This window comes from Phocoena phocoena, chromosome 10 (genome assembly GCF_963924675.1).
Source record: "Phocoena phocoena chromosome 10, mPhoPho1.1, whole genome shotgun sequence".
Classification (NCBI taxonomy): Eukaryota; Metazoa; Chordata; class Mammalia; order Artiodactyla; family Phocoenidae; genus Phocoena; species Phocoena phocoena.
The window spans coordinates 81,930,557-81,946,905 of NC_089228.1; the positions used below are offsets into that span (position 1 = coordinate 81,930,557).

General features: G+C 43.7%; 3 non-coding genes across 3 annotated transcripts; all 3 read right to left on the reverse strand.

Annotated features, from left to right (window-relative positions):
* Positions 1-14,484: 14,484 nt before the first annotated feature.
* Positions 14,485-14,565, reverse strand: LOC136130110 (small nucleolar RNA ZL8). The gene has a single exon (XR_010656309.1). It is a non-coding gene; the product is annotated as a small nucleolar RNA ZL8 (small nucleolar RNA).
* Positions 14,566-14,901: 336 nt separating this feature from the next.
* On the reverse strand, positions 14,902-14,968 carry LOC136130096 (small nucleolar RNA SNORD52). The gene has a single exon (XR_010656296.1). It is a non-coding gene; the product is annotated as a small nucleolar RNA SNORD52 (small nucleolar RNA).
* A 421-nt stretch (positions 14,969-15,389) lies between these two features.
* Positions 15,390-15,452, reverse strand: LOC136130097 (small nucleolar RNA SNORD48). Its single transcript, XR_010656297.1, has one exon. It is a non-coding gene; the product is annotated as a small nucleolar RNA SNORD48 (small nucleolar RNA).
* Between the last annotated feature and the right edge of the window lie 897 nt (positions 15,453-16,349).

The window sequence follows — 16,349 nt, forward strand, 5'->3', positions numbered from 1 at the left end:
ACTTGCTCAAGAGCCTGTCTTTTCTCCATTGTATATTCTTGCCTCCTTTGCAGGGCCTTGCATTTTTTTTTTAAATAAATTTATTTATTTTTGGCTGTGTTGGGTCTTCATTGCTGCACACGGGCTTTCTCTAGTTGCAGTGAGCAGGGGCTACTCTTCATTGCAGTGCGCGGGCTTCTCATTGTGGTGGCTTCTCTTGTGTGGAGCAGGGGCTCTAGGCGTGCGAGCTTCGGTAGTTGTGGCTCACAGGCTCAGCAGTTGTGGCACACGGGCTTAGTTACTCCATGGTATGTGGGATCTTCCCAGACTAGGGCTCGAGCCCGTGTCCCCTGCGCTGGCAGGCGGATTCTTAATCACTGCGCCACCAGGGAAGTCCAGGCCTTGCATTTTTAAAAGGAACTACAGGAGAGTCTAACACTGGGGACTTTAGGCTGCACTTTGAGAAACTGTCTCTTAGACGTTTTAGCCTAGGCTTAGGAAGACTAGATTTCAAAACATTGAAGAAAAGATCTCAAAAGAGAAACTGTTTCAACAGGAAGAATTGTGTTTAAAAAACACCAATAACCATAAAAGATGGCAGGGACCGAACCTGCCTGTTTACCTGGGCATCTTAAATCCCGCCACAACACCTAGCACATGGTGGATGCTTAATACAGGAGGAAAGACAAGTCCAGGGTGGGTAAGGAGCTGGGCCAGTGTTTCTAAGTGTGGTTCCAGGTAGGTGGCAGCCACTCCCTGGGAACATGTTAGAAACGCTTGACCTTCCCCCTATACTGACCACCCCTTTCCCCACCAGACCTGCAGAATCAGAAGCTCTGGGGGTGGGTCCCAGCACTCAGTGTGTTAGCAAACCCTCCAGGGGATTCTAATGCACATTCAAGTTTGAAAGCCAGGGTTAGAACACAAGTCAGGGGTGCAGAAAGGGTTGAAGAATTGTTGGTTGGTTGGCTTTTTTTCTTTTAATATAAAGGGGGAATTAGAAGGAGTGGCAGGAGACTGAAAGGGGAAGGTATGTGATTATTTGTACAAATAGGACAAAGTGGACTTTGAAAACTACAGCCTGGTGAGTGCCACCTGGATCAGCAGCGAAATTCTAGCATGGAGCCCTAACCCCCTAACACAGGCCCTTCTGCCCCCTTCGAAGCCTCTCACCCCTCCCCCCAGCCCCTTGGCTCGGCATTGAAAGGACTCTGGGCTCTCCCTGTTTATCAGGCTGCCCTTAAACAATAGAAGGAGCCTAACAGGTAATATTGAGCAGCAAATACCAGGGACCAGGCACCAGGTACAGTTTCTCACTAATTCAGTCCTCACAACCAGAAGTCATTATCAGGAAGGAGCAGGACGAGGTACATCACTTTTGCCCCAAAAAAAGGATTAGGAAAGAAGATCTAAGACATAGGCTTTCATTTCTTTTTGACAAAAAACAAAAACACACACACACACAAAAAAAACAAAAACGGACTTAAATTTACCACAAGGAAAGGGTAGGTCTTCCCTTTCCTAATATTCTGGATAGAATATTTTTTAAAACATATTTTTAGGGAATTCCCTGGCGGTCCAGTGGTTAGGACTGTGCGCTTTCACTGCCGAGAGCTCAGGTTCAATCCCTGGTCCAGGAACTGAAATAGCGCAAGGCGCGTGGCTAGGCCAAAACAAAAAAAAACAAACACATTTTTACTGTAGGGCTTAGTTGGTGAGAAAGTAAGGGAAATCTTCAAAAACCATAAATAATGGACAGCAAGAACCCAGAAAAACAAATGAGCCCTGGAGCTGGCATTTGCCCTGAGGACATCAGTCAATGCTCAGTGACCAAATCAGGATTACAGTGGATCACAGATTTGCAGTCAGGATATAAAGCCAAGGTCCTGAAAAGTTCTGGAAATTGTGAAAGGAAAATCAAAAGGAGTTGGTACTGCTAAGAGAGCTCTCTAAAATGGAGCTGGGAGGCCATTAAGGAAATGTGACTTATACACATCTCAGCCTGGATGGAATCTGACCTTTTGACCTTATGAAGTCATCCAGAACACCTGCTAGAAACCCAAGATACATATAAAGTAACTCGTGACAGTCTACTTATCAGACCCCTACCCTAAAACAACCTGTGATTCCCTGTGGACAAATATTTTCTGACTTAGTCAATCATAATTCTCGCCAGGCAACTTTTAACAACCTTGTGGCTTTGTGTTTTTATAAGCCCCTGACTCTTTCTTTTCCTTGGAACACATTTTCAGGGTTACCCGAATCTGTGTCTCCCTAACTGCAATTCTTAAGACTCCAGATAAACTCTTTTCTTATTTGCAGCCTCCTGCACTATTTTTTTTTTTAGTTGACAAAGTTAAAAAAGAGCATTTTTCCCACCCCCGCCCCGGGGTAGGAAAGCAGTACTGCCTTGGGTGCAAAATTTAAGAGAACACCAAAAAACTCAGGAATCAAGATAAATCATGTTTTAGTGCAATTAAAAAAAAGTCAAATTGGCAAACTACAGCTCACAGGCTGACTACTCTTTGTAAATAAAGTATCAAAAGGCCGCATCTTCAGTGTGCGAACTGGCCTCCATCTTTGCTCTGGATAGAGGGGGGGGAAAGAAAAGGAAAATAAATAAAAGTATCTGGAAAATTCCTAACAAAAAGTTCATACTCCCGTGGGATTAACACCAGAAGTCACATTTCCTGTGGCCTCCAAATCTGCCAGCCACACATTTAGCAGTACCTGGTCTTAAGCTCAGTGGTGAGTACATGTTGTTTATTAGTCTTCTTTAAATTGTACATAATTATTATATACACTTTTGTGTATAATAATAAGTTGAAGGAAAATTTAAAATAAAATAAAATGAAACAGAAAGAAATAAAAGGGACAAATAAATAAATAGAAGGAAAAAGATAAATGGAGACCTCTGGGTAACTTGGCAAAAATACAACCACAAAGGGACTTCCCTGTGGTCCAGTGGTTAAGAATCCGCCTTCCAATGCAGGGGACACGGGTTCGATCCCTGATCGGGGAACTAAGATTCCACATGCTGCAGGGCAACTAAGCCCACACTCCACAACTAGAGTGCCCGCGCACCACAACTAGAGTGCCCACGCACCACAACTAGAGATCCCGTACGCTGCAACGAAAAATCCCGCATGCCACAACTAAGGCCCAACACAGCCAAAAAAAAATAAATATATATATTTTTAAAAATACAACCACAAAGGTGGTGTCCAGAGCGAATGCCAACGTGCATCAAGAGAGGATGAGGTTGGAGGGAAGAGTGAAGATGCATAATGAGCTTTATGCTTCAGTATCTTAAGTCCATCTAACTTTGTGATGTTCCTATCAACCAATTTAAGGGAGGTGTGTTGTTTAACCTCCACCAAGCTTGGTTTTGGTATTTTGGAATCCCTGAAGCCGTTGTAATGCCCTTGCCATTGGAGGTGGGAGCCTGGTAGAGAGCAGCTAACATGCTCCTTGGCCAAGATTCTAAAAGGAGAGGTCAGGGGAAGGCCAGTGTCTCTGCACATCTGAGTCTCAGCAAGGCATTTGATAAGGTCAAGGGTACCACAGGGAAATTTCCTGGACCCACGTATACAAAAAAGAGGGAGAATTCATTTGCCACCCCTGGAGGACAATTTTACACCAACCCCTTACACACACAATACTGTAAATACAGGAAAAGAATGAATCATTTCTCCTACGTTTGCAGTAGGAAAAAATAATTCAGATTAGACAAAGTACGAGTTGATGAGATGACTTATTACTTGTTTTACAGAAGAATGTCAGCAAATAAGTGTAGAAAGAATAATCGAATTGGAAAATCATCATTTTGCAAACTTGAGTGAAAATTCCCATTTGAAAGGTGCCCTCCCTGAACCAGGAGCACAAGAAGTTGGCGACCAAGAGAATTCTATACAAACAGAACTTGTTGGGAATTCCCTGGTGGTCCAGTGGTTAGGACTCAGCGCTTTCACTGCCATGGGCCCAGGTTCAATCCCTGGTTGGGAAACTAAGATCCCACCAAAAAAAAAAAACAAACACAGAACTTGTTAAAAGTAATTCTTACCTTCTTCAGCCTCCCCCCATAGTTTAGACACTTTTCCACAATTGTCTCTTTTGTTCAACCTTACATAAAAGCAAGTATGCCATGTCTTTGGGTTTTCATTTCTTTATGAAGTCTCGTGTCATGTAAAACTTAAATAAATGTGTATGCTTTTCTCCTGTTAATCTGTCTTTGTCAGGTTGATTTTTCAAACCCAGCCAGGGACCCTAAGAGGGTCAAGGAAAACTATTTCCTCCCCTACACAGGCAAAGATCATCAGTGGATGCCAAAATCATTAGGTGAAGGTTGATGGAGACTGGATATTCATTCACAAGATGCTGAAACCAAGGGTATTCAGCCGTTAGCCATTAATAAATAATAAACTGTAACCTGCCTTCACTGATCAAGCTCACTCCATTTTTACAAAAAACTTGCATGTCCTCTGAGCATCACATAGCCTAAACAGTGTTTGCCCAAGTTGTTTTTTTGAGATTTGGAGTTGTCTGTGTCCAGTTCAAGATAGAACCAGTTAAGACTGGTTAAGACCACTGACCTTCCATCTGGGCATGCAGAGTGTCTGGGCACAGAGTGTCTGCTCCGTGACATTTTGACATCAGAAGGACAAAAAATTCACCCTCAGCGCATACTAACACAGCCATTTTCTGAACATAGGTCCCAAGAAGAAACCTGTAGCTTAGTTGTGTCTGTGCAGAACGTTGATTGAGCACCTTCCTCTTATCTCTAATTACCTTTCCCCACACCTCAGCTTTATCCTATGAATACCCCAAGCCCCTTGCCTTTTTGGGAAGAAAATTTGAGACTTGTTCTCTCATCCCGTCAGTTGGCTGCCTTGTGGATAAACTCTCTGCTGCAAACCTAGCGTTTGGCTTGCTGCGCGTCAGGCAAACAAACCTGGTTTGGTAACAGTGCCAAAGAATTAACCCATCTTGCCACTCACAAGGGTGGAAGCACCTCTACAATGAAGAGATCCTGGGGGTCACTATTGTAACCGGGTGATCAAACTAAGGTCAAGAATAAAAAAAAAAAAAAGAATAATGGAACCGGGGTGGGATAGGGAGGGTGGGAGGGAGATGCAAGAGGGAGGAGATATGGGGATATATGCATATGTTTAGCTGATTCACTTTGTTATAAAGCAGAAACTAACAAACCATTGTAAAGCAATTATACTCCAATAAAGATGTTAAAAATAAAAAAGAATAATGGAACAAGTAGACTTTATAATCCCCCTGACACAAGGCCCTGTGAAGTATATAGCACGTGGTAGACTGAAAAAATGATCCCCTAAAAGATATCCATGCTCTAACGCCTGGAACCTGTGAAGGCTATCTTATATAGGGATAAAGAGGGTCTTTACAGATTGATTAAATCAAGGGTCTTGCGATGGGGAGATAATTCTGGATTATCTAGGAGGGCTCTAAATGAAATCGCGTATATCGTTATAAGAGGGAGGCAGAAGAGGACGCAATACACACAAGTGAAGAGGAGGAGGCAGCGTGACACAGAGGCAGAGATTGGAGTGATGTGGCCACGAGCCAAGTTATGCCAGCAGCCACCAGACGCTGGAAGAGACAAGGAACAGATTCTCCCATAGTGTCTCTGGAGGGGGCAAGGCCCTGTGGACACCTTGATTTTTGCCCAGTGAAACTGTTTTGAACTTCTGGCCTCCAGCATTGTGAAGGAATAAATATCTGTTGCTTTAAACCACCAAGTTTGTGGTAATTTGTTACAGCAGCCATACATGGTGTCATTCATGAACACCCATGAATGTTGCCCAAACCATGTAATCAGAATCTAATTAGGTCTCTAGGGAATTCCCTGGTGGTCCAGTGGTTTGATCCCTGGTTGGGGAGCTAAGATCCCGCAGGCTGTGTGGTGCAGCCAAAAAAAAAAAAAAAATCTGATTAGTCCTTTAAGTATAACTTCCAGGTTAAAGAAAATGCAGAAAGTTGAGGAACAAGTTAAAAACACCAAGAGAGCACAGTTAGATGAAGCCAACATGTGGAATGTTCTACAAGACAACTGGCCTAGTCTCTTCAAAGGATCATTGTCACAGAAAGAAGGGGACTGTTCTAGAATCAAGAGACTAACAAGGGACTTCCCTGGTGGTCCAGTGGTAAAGAATCCACCTTCCAATGCAGGGGACACAGGTTCGATACCTGGTCGGGAACTAGGATCCCACATGCCACGGGGCAACTAAGCCCGTGCACCACAACTAGAGAGAGAAAACCCGCACGCCACAACTAGAGAAAAGCCCGTGTGCCACAATGAAGAGCCCGTGTGCCGCAACAGAGACCCTGCCTGCCGCAACGAAGACCCAACACAACCAAAAATAAGAAAGTAAATAAGTAAAGATTAAAAAAAGAGAGAGACTAACAAGATATAACAGTAAAAGAAAGTGCTTGATCCTTGAATCAATTAATACTGGCTCTTTAAAAGAACAATTACCATAAAAGATATTTGGGGAACAGTTGAAAAAATTTGAGTATTGATTTAACTAGTAAGTAATATTAGGAATTATTAATTTTCTCAGGTATAATAGTATTGTAGGACTTCCCTGGTGGCACAGTGGTTAAGAATCCGCCTGCCAGTGCAGGGGACACAGGTTCGAACCCTGGTCCAGGAAGATCCCACATGCCACAGAGCAACTAAACCTGTGCGCCACAACTACTGAGCCTGCGCTCTGGAGGCCGCGAGCCACAACTACTGAGCCAGCGTGCTGCACCTACCGAAGCCTGCGAGCCTAGAGCCCATGCTCCGCAACAAGAGAAGCCACCACAGTGAGAAGCCCAAGCACCGCAACAAAGAGTAGCCCCTGTTCGCTGCAACCAGAGAAAGCCTACACACAGGGAAAGACCCAACGCAGTCAAAAATAAAATAAATAAATAAATTTATATATTAAAAAACAAAAAGATCCTGCAAGCCTCGCAGAAAAAAAAGTATATATGCAGGTAAACGTCCTTAGATTGTGGATATGCATGCTGAAATATTTAAGCATAAAATGTCATGATCTCTATAATTCACATTGAAATGAGCCTGCTAAATATATATATTTTATATTTATATGTATGTATATGCATATATGCACATATATAATTTAATATATACTTTTGCCATTTGCCATATTTTCAAATATGGAAAAATGTTGACAATTGTTGGATTAGGTGGTGGGTATATGGGTGTTTACATTCTTCCTATTGTTTGAAAAGTTTCCCGATAAAAAGTTTAAAAAGCAATCTTTTGTAATGGTTGCTCAGCCTCCTGCAGAAGAAATCAACCCCCTGTGGAGCAAGGCCTCTCTCTGCGTGCTGAGAAACGGGAGGCTCCCAATCCAGGGTGGTGCCCGCCATTGATGCAAGGCCCTTTAAAGAGAGCTCCCTCTCCCATGTTGTTACCCGTCAGCACATAACTGGGTTTGATTATTGGCTGACATCTCTATCTTCACTATGTTTAGAATTTAATGGTTTAATGACAGGCAATAGCCAGCCTGGAATGTGATCCATTTCCACCTGAGATTCACCTGACTGGGGGCAATAAAATTTAACATTTTAAGCATCAGCAGGTACTTTAACCCTTAGGATAATCTCTCTGTCCTTACTCTTTGGGAAATAACACAATTGAAAGACTATCTTGGGCAAGTAGGATGTTAATGGTCGAGAAAGTACTACAATAAACAAAGCTTCTCAAAGCCAGATGCCCATAGATGCCACTGCACAGAGCTAACCATGGTGCCTGCGCCTGTTCTGGCTGCAGCATTCTAACAAACCAGCAAGGTGAAGGCAACAATGCCAAATGTTGGAGCATCTCACTTCACCCTTCCTAAAAACTCCTTTTCATATTCATCTCTGTTTTCTCTGCTCCACATTATGGATGATTTCTTCTTCCAGTTCACTAATTCTCTATCCAGTTGGTCTGTTATTTAACCTGTTTGTTGTGCTTCTTATGAATTTACCTGTTCATTTCAATTCTAGAATTGCTACTTGTTTCCTTTTCAAACACATCTGCTTCTTTATAATGCCCTCTTCTGCACAATGGATTGAATGAGCCCCTCTATCTCTTTGAACATCTTCAGTCTCCAAGCGTGCTGTCATCTGAGTTTCTTAGTTGTAAAGTCACCTGTTATTGTGACTCCTGACTTGTTCTCCTGGGGATGTTCTGGCTCATCTTGAGAACGGTTGTCTTCCAAGGGAGCTCCCTGTGTCTGGAGGTGTCTCTGGGGCTGACTTAAGCTTTTGCCTGTGCTCAGCCCTCTGGATTCACAGGTCCCAAACATTGTTTTTTAAGTTATTAAGAAGTAGTTTGGCATACGAAAATATGAATTACACAATGAGCTCCCATAGAGCCTCCTTGACTATACACCTCCTTGACTATATCACTGTCCCTGCCCACCCCATCTTGAATTTAGCAATCCTATGCATTTCTTTTTTTATATATATAAATTTATTTATTTATTTATCTTTGGCTGTGTTGGGTCTTCGTTGCAGTGCGCAGGCTTCTCATTGTGGTGGCTTCTTTCATTGTGGGGCACGGGCTGTAGGCGCGTGGGCTTCAGGAGTTGTGGCTCATGGGCTCTAGAGCACAGGCTCAGTAGTTGTGGCACACAGGCTTAGTTGCTCTGCGGCATGTGGGATCCTCCCGGACCAGGGATCGAACCCGTGTCCCCTGCATTGTCAGGTAGGTTCTCAACCACTGTGCTACCATGGAAGCCCCAGTGCTATGCCTTTCTTTTTGTTTCTACTATGATACTTAACTCCAAACAATATATATATTTTTTAATTTATTTTATTGAAGTATGGTTGATTTACAATGTTGTGTTAATGTCTGCTCTACAGCAAAGTGATTGTTATACATATATATATATATATTCCTTTTCATATTCTTTTCTATCCGGTTTATCACAGGATATTGAATATACTGTGCTATACAGTAGGAACTTTAAACAATATATTGTTTAGTGGTAAATGTTTTAAGCATGACATTACTGTTTTTCTGTTATCTGCTTTCTTTCTTCACATTGTGAGATTAATCCACACTGGTATGTTGCTCGTCCTACTGGTGCATGTAACACATTGTGTATTTTATGAATATACCCCCATTTCCCTATTGGAGAACACTTGGGTTCCTTTTTTTCTCCCCCTTAACCAACAGTACCATCAAGGATGTGTATATTAATCCTTGTATCTGTATGTGAGTGTTTAGGGTGCATCACCAGAAGTGGAAACACCGGGTTGAAGAGAGCATGCCTCATTTTTAGTAGGTACTGCTAAACTGTTTTCCAAAGGGATTCTATAAAGTTATATTCCTGCAAACAATATCCAAAACAGCTTTTATTTCTTGGCTCTAGGATTTCCTCACAAACCAAATTATATCCAGAAGCTTTGTTGGAGGCTGTTGCATCACACAGAGGAGCGAAGTGAGCCGATGGTGGATCCCACCAGAGTCAAGGAGCAGTAGAGTTGTGAGATGCGGCCAAATTTTGGTGTTAAGGTATCGCCAGCATGATTTGCCGACAAATTGGATATAGAATATGCAAACAGGACTCAAGCAGACTCCAGGGGTTCGGGCACAGGCAACAGGCAGGTAGAGGTATCATTCTGGAGGGGCTTGCGCACTAGCCAGTTGCTAAGGATTCCAGGGATGAGAGGCCTGGGGAAACAGGCCTGGGAGGCTCACGGTCTTCAGTAGCTGAGATGGCAGGCCAGGCTCTGCGTAGATGAATTTTAGAGAGTTGTGAGATCTGCCTAGTGGGTTGGGAGGACTGGTTACTTCTGAAAGTGCTCCTGGGGGTGAAGAAGATTCAGTGTGCTTTGGGGTAGGGGTCTTATCAAATCACTGTCACCCCTGTGAAGAGAGGCTGTGGGGCTCAAGAATGAGAGGACTGCAAAGTGATTTCCATGCCTGGAATTAAGAAAAGTTCACGTGACCATCTTCACCATGGCTGTAGATCATTTTTTTAAATGCATTTATTTATTTATTTATTTATTTATTTATTTATGGCTGCGTTGGGTCTTCGTTGCTGCACGCAGCCTTTCTCTAGTTGCGATGAGCGGGGGCTACTCTTTGGTTGCGGCTCATGGCCTTTTCATTGCAGTGGCTTCTCTTGCTGCGGAGCACAGGCTCTAGGTGTGCAGGCTTCAGCAGTGTGGCTCACGGGCTCTAGAGCGCAGGCTCAGGAGTTGTGGCGCACGGGCCCAGTTGTTCCGTGGCATGTGGGATCCTCCTGGACCAGGGATCAGATCAAACCCATGTCCCCTGGATTCTTAACCACTGCACCACCATGGAAGTCCCTCAATCTTATACTCTAAACCTGGGACTGACACAGGAAGGTCTGAACACCTAGGGCAGGACTTGGATCATACAAATAAGGGCAAGAGAATGCAGAAAAGACCCTATGGACAAGAAATGAAGTTGACCATTTTATAGTAATGTCAAGGACTAAGGAAAACTGGATGAGGTACTGACTAGGCTATGTTAGCTAATGTCTAAACTATTTGGAATAATCTAATTGTAGCTAATGCCTAAATAAGGCTTTCTATGTTAGGCAGTTTTAAGTGCATTTACATATAGTTAAACCTAACAACTCCGTAAGAGTAGGTACTCTTTTATCCATTTACAAATGAGGAAATAGAGTGGCTAAGTAACTCAGCCAAAGTTGAACAGCTGTAAGTATTCAGTCTGGCTCCCTACATCTTAACCAGTCTCCTGTGCTTCGTATGTGATACTGTCACCCTAGAAAAATGCACTTACAAATGCAAGTCCTCATGTACACTACCCAGAGACACCCGTCAACCTAGAATTGTTTTTTTGTTTTTTGCCTAAATAAAAATGGGCAGAAATGTGTTTGGAAGTGTAGAATCTAAACTATAGGGAAGTATGTGAACAAAAAAGAACCAAGCTGCAACGTAACTACGTGGAGTATTAGTCCATATTTATGAAGCTCAAAAAGACAAAATACAAAACCGAACAATATTTTAGGGACGCATTGAAATCAGAGTACAAAGAAAAGCCAAAGAATGATACAGCCACAATTCAGCTGGGTGACATCCTCTGTGTGGGAGGGAGAAAAAGAAAAACGGAATCAACGAAAGGTTTGCTTCAGTTATTGGAAATGTTTAAAGCTAGGCCGTAGGTATATTATATACTAGAAAGAAAGGAATTTGAATCCTGACTGACACTGATCTCGGACAGACCAGTGAGTGGTCCTGAAGAGAGATCTTAGTTCCTGCCCGGGAATAGAACCTAGCGGCTAGTCCACCAGTGGCTAGAGGCTAGAAGCAAAGTTCCCTGGCTCTTGCCCCATTTGAAAGCAAGAATGTTTCAAGGAGGCAAAAACTGTAAGAACAGGTACAAAGTTTATTATTAGAGACACAGCACAATTGGGAGAACAGCACACAGAGAAAGTTTATTTAAGACAGAAGCAAGGCAGAAATACACGGAGAGAAAGGATATGGGCATCCTCTCTGAGGAGTACCGAAAAGGGCAATTTAAATCACATATAGGATGGGTCTTCCGGGTCTATGGTTACCTTTAGCCAATTACCTTGTTTTCTTTTTTCACAGTAGACCAGTCCTAGGACCCTCCCCAAGATGGGAGTGCAGCTTTTTGCCAAGATGGATTCCACTGCAGAGGCCTGTGGGGGTATGTCCACACTTTTTATGGGGTGGTGCCCCCTCCCTTTTTGACCCCCAAGGAGCCTTCCTGCACATGTGTAGACAGAGAAGTTTACCTTGACCTCAGGAGTGGTCATTTTCTCTCTTAACTTCAGCAGAGCTCAGCTTCTGCCACTTGCTTTGTCCTTAAGAGTGTCTGGGTGAGAACCAAGCTTCAATTTTACTCCGCTTGACAAACACGTGTCCAGCCCAGGGGCCTCAGTACCTCCCATCTCTGTGACCTTAAGCAAATTATTTAACATCCCTGTGCTTTCTTCTCCTTGCTTGCAAGGTAGGGTAGATACATATCTACTTTGCAAGGTTTTAAGGATTCAATGAAGTGAAACACAAAAAGCCTAGGACAGACCAAAGCACTAAATATATGGTTGCTGCTAAGATTATACAGAACCCGTGGTCAGGGAATAGCAATGGGAGCAGGTAACTGCGTCCTGTAGAGAGTACCAAACAGGGCAATTTCAAGGACGGAAAAAAAAAAAAAGACCTGGCAAAGACGATTAGGAAAATAAAAGTTGGAAAAAATCTTTGCTGAGTGGGGTCTAAGATGGAAACGTTCCATAGGAAAACAGATGCAAAAGATGTGCAATATTTAAAAGATGAATTATTTTTAAAAAATGAATTATTAGGTACACAAACTGGTACAATCCACCTGGAGTAGTGATGGCAGGTAGAGAAACAGGCACTCTGAAGGAGACTGCTGTTACGAGTATAAACTGGGACAACTTTATGTTACATACATCATTACTTTAAATGCCCAAATCCTTTGACTCTGAAATTCTACTTTTGGAAATGTATTCTACAACACAACTTCAAATGGGTGCAAATTAATAGGGAATCAGCAGTGGTATATACCATGACCAGAAACTCAAACGCCCCCTTACCAGAAGCTGGCTAACGTCCAATACAGCCTTACAGCAGCATACTCTGTACACGCTGGTGGGGAATCTCCTTTATGAAGATGACAAATAGGAGCAGAGTATGCTTTTCCCCCATTATTTTTTACTGCAGTGAAATACACATGAAATTTACCATTTAAAAAAAATTTTTTATTGGGGTATGGTTGATTTACAATGTCGTGTTAGTTTCAGGTATACAGCAAAGTGAATCAGCTATACATATATCCACTCTTTTTTGTTAAATTCTTTTCCCATATAGGCCATTACAGAATATTCAGTAGAGTCCCCTGTGCTATACAATAGCTCCTTATTAGTTACCTTTTTTATATGTAGCAGCATGTACGTGTCAATCCTAATCTTCCAATTTATCCCCCTCCCCATCTTTACCACTTTTAAGCATAAGGTTCAGTGGTAACAAACACATTCATCACATTGAGCAACCATCACCATCATCCATCCCCGTGAACTCTTTTCATCTTCTAAAATGGAACTCTATACCCATTACACAGTAACTCTTCATTTCCTCATTCCCTGCCCCTGGCAACCACCAGTATATTATTTTTTTTTTATTATTTTATTTTTTTACCAGTATATTCTTTTAAAATACATCTGGACAACCTATGTTTTCACCAATTGATCAAAAGGCAAATTGGATGTCTGTGTTAATGGCGTAATAAAAACCTCAAACATAAAAATACTACCACGATCAATCTAGAAATCCTCAACATTGGTGTCAATATGTGGTGAATCTACTTTTTGTATGTGGCTGCAAAGAGGTACAGCTAGATGTCAACTGTGATGCTCATTCACTGGTGGTTAACCTTTCATGTCCCTAAACCTTTCTGTACCGTCTTGTTTTCACTGAGACCAATCTATTTTTTATTTGCTTTAAAATATTTTATTGGAGTCTTTTGGGTAAGACGAAGTAAAGGCCACCTAACTGATTTTGGTCCCCAAATTTCTAGGCAGTCTCCTCCACCCCAGGAGATTGACAGCTGCTCACGCGGGTTAATGCAGGAAAGACGTGAAGTTCCAAGGATCTGTCCAACACCAGGTAAAGAATATCCTTTGTGTCAGCAAAATTCTAAAATTTCATAAAAGCAACACATATTAGTAACATGCAAGCAACTGGCAGTAAAGCATTAATCTAGGGCTTCCCTGGTGGCACAGTGCTTAAGAATCTGCCTGCCAACGCAGGGGACATGGGCTCGAGCCCTGGTCCAGGAAGATCCCACATGCCACGGAACAACTAAGCCCATGTGCCACAACTACTGAGCCTGCGTTCTAGAGCCCGCGTGCCACAACTACTGAAGCCGGCACGCCTAAAGCCCGTGCTCCGCAACAAGAGAAGCCACCACAAGGAGAAGCCCTCGCACCACAACGAAGACCCAATGCAGCCAAAAATATGTAAATACAATAAATTTATTTTTAAAAAAAGCATGGGGCTTCCCTGGTGGCGCAGTGGTTGAGAGTCCGCCTGCCGATGCAGGGGACAGGGGTTCATGCCCCGGTCCGGGAAAATCCCACATGCCGCGGAGCGGCTGGGCTCGTGAGCCATGGCCGCTGAGCCTGCGCTCCGCAGCGGGAGAGCCCACAGCAGTGAGAGGCCCGCATACCGCAAAAAATAAAAAAATTAAAACTAAAAATAAAAAGAGCATGAATCATAGATACAGGGACAGGTTGGTAGTTATCAGAGGGAAAGGTGGTTAGGCAAAAAGGATCAACTGCACGGTGACTAGATTTATGGTGGTGATCGCTTTCTAGTGTATATAAATGTACAAAACATTATGTTCCTGAAACTAATGTAGTTATATACCAGTTTTACTTTAAAAAAAAGAAAAGTCTGGGTGGGCAGGGGAATTGCCACACAATGTGGAAAGAAGCCTAAGAGTGGATCAGGTGGTTTCAAAGATCCTCAGAAGTTCTCAGAGGCTCGAGTCCAACCAGGTCACCATTGCCACTCTGGAGCTGGTAGAAAAACCAACAAGAGACTTACCACAGTACCCAGGTAGAAGGCACGCTACTCTCTACTTCTTGTCACAGCTTGTTGATGAAGTGGCAGGAACCATTACCTGGGCATCCCAGCTATCCCAACAGCACTTCTCCAAGAGGAAAAATCCAAACTTCAGGCTTTCAGCCACCAGGCTATCCCTGAATCTCTGTGAAGGGGCACTGCCCCTGCTGGGCTTCCAAAGCTCTCAAGCTAGAAAGATGAAAGCAGGACCACCAATGAGAAATACAAGCAGAGTTACAGCCCTCCCATTGGCTCCTCTCGAAACTCCAAGTATCCAGTTCCCCAAATGAGTCAGAAATTAATTTTGACATCAGAATCAGCATCAGAGACTCTAGTCTGAGAAATCATCACCCCCAATTTAGGGAGACCTGGATCAAGGGAGGCCATTATGGGAAGGAATCTACAACATTCAAAGACAACAGCCCCAGTACAAGGATCTAGCAAATTAAGAATTCAGGGATGGGAAGTTCAGGAGAGAAAAGAAGTAGCAAACAAATTTAGAACTGCGGAGAACAGCTCCATCAAGGAGGCCCAGCATGCAAGGTAGTTTATAGTAGGAAAACAAGTGGAGAAAGCAGGTTTAGCAAGGCTTAAACAAAACATTGGGGACTTAAAAACGTGAGAGATACTAAGAGCGCCCGCACACCTAACACTCACCTTTATTCAAAAATAACACATGGGTGAACGTCTTAAACCCCTAATGGAGAAACGAGACACACGAATAAGTGGCTTCCCCGAGGCCAAATACTAGGGATCCCAACCCGGGGGATGGAGGTGGTCAGCGCGCTGCGGTGATGGCGTCAGCGAGACACTCAGAATCACCTGGGATCATCATCACCCCCATCCTCCCCCAGTACAACCACGAGCCACTCCACATCGCACGATCCACTCACCTTCGAGGCGCTGCGGACCCTCCTTCGAGAATCAGGGGCCTGGGAAGAAACCAGTGAGTTAGCAGAAGCCAGGGCGACTACCAGATGAGTCTCCCTGCCCTGGACTGGGTCAGTTCCAAGCAATAGAGTCACAAAGACATCAGAAATTCTAGTCTGTAATGATAGTTCATCCTGCTCAGCCCGAGACTTCGATCCCCTCAGTGTCCAACACGGCCTTGAAGCACTGAGGTACCTATACGCCGGCAGCTGTGCAAAGATGGCGCAGGCGGTCGCCTTCCTCTCGGAAGGTTGCACAGCTGCCGCCACGCATATCCCAAACCCACCATCCTCCCCAGCCACAAGTTCACTGCACAAAGAGAACGATGAGGCCTGGGCCAGGCCTTTTATTTACGGCGGCGTGGCGTCGGGGCCTGACGGGCCTATAGCTGTCTTCTGAGATGCCTGTCTCGACCCTCAGAATTTTTCCCATAGCTTGTCCAAACAAGACTAAAGTTAAGTGAAAGAGAGGCCATGAGTGAACGTTTCACATTCTTCTGGACAAATATTCGGAGATGTTTTGTGAATTTTGAAAAACAAAAAACAGGCGACTTTACTGGCCAGGCCGGAGAACGTCCCCGATGCTTCCAGGTGCGCGCGCAGCTGAACGCTCTTCCTGGATGGCCTGCCAGATAGTCCAGTCTCTGCTTGCGTAACCGAAGGACTTCTCTCTAGTTCGCACTTATCCCGGTTTGGATTCGGGGGGTCACTCCAAGAGACTGTCACCCTGCTTTGTCTAGCCAGCGAAATCTGAATTTGCAAGACCTGTCAGGTACATTAAACTTCCTGTCCTTTTTTTTTTCTTAA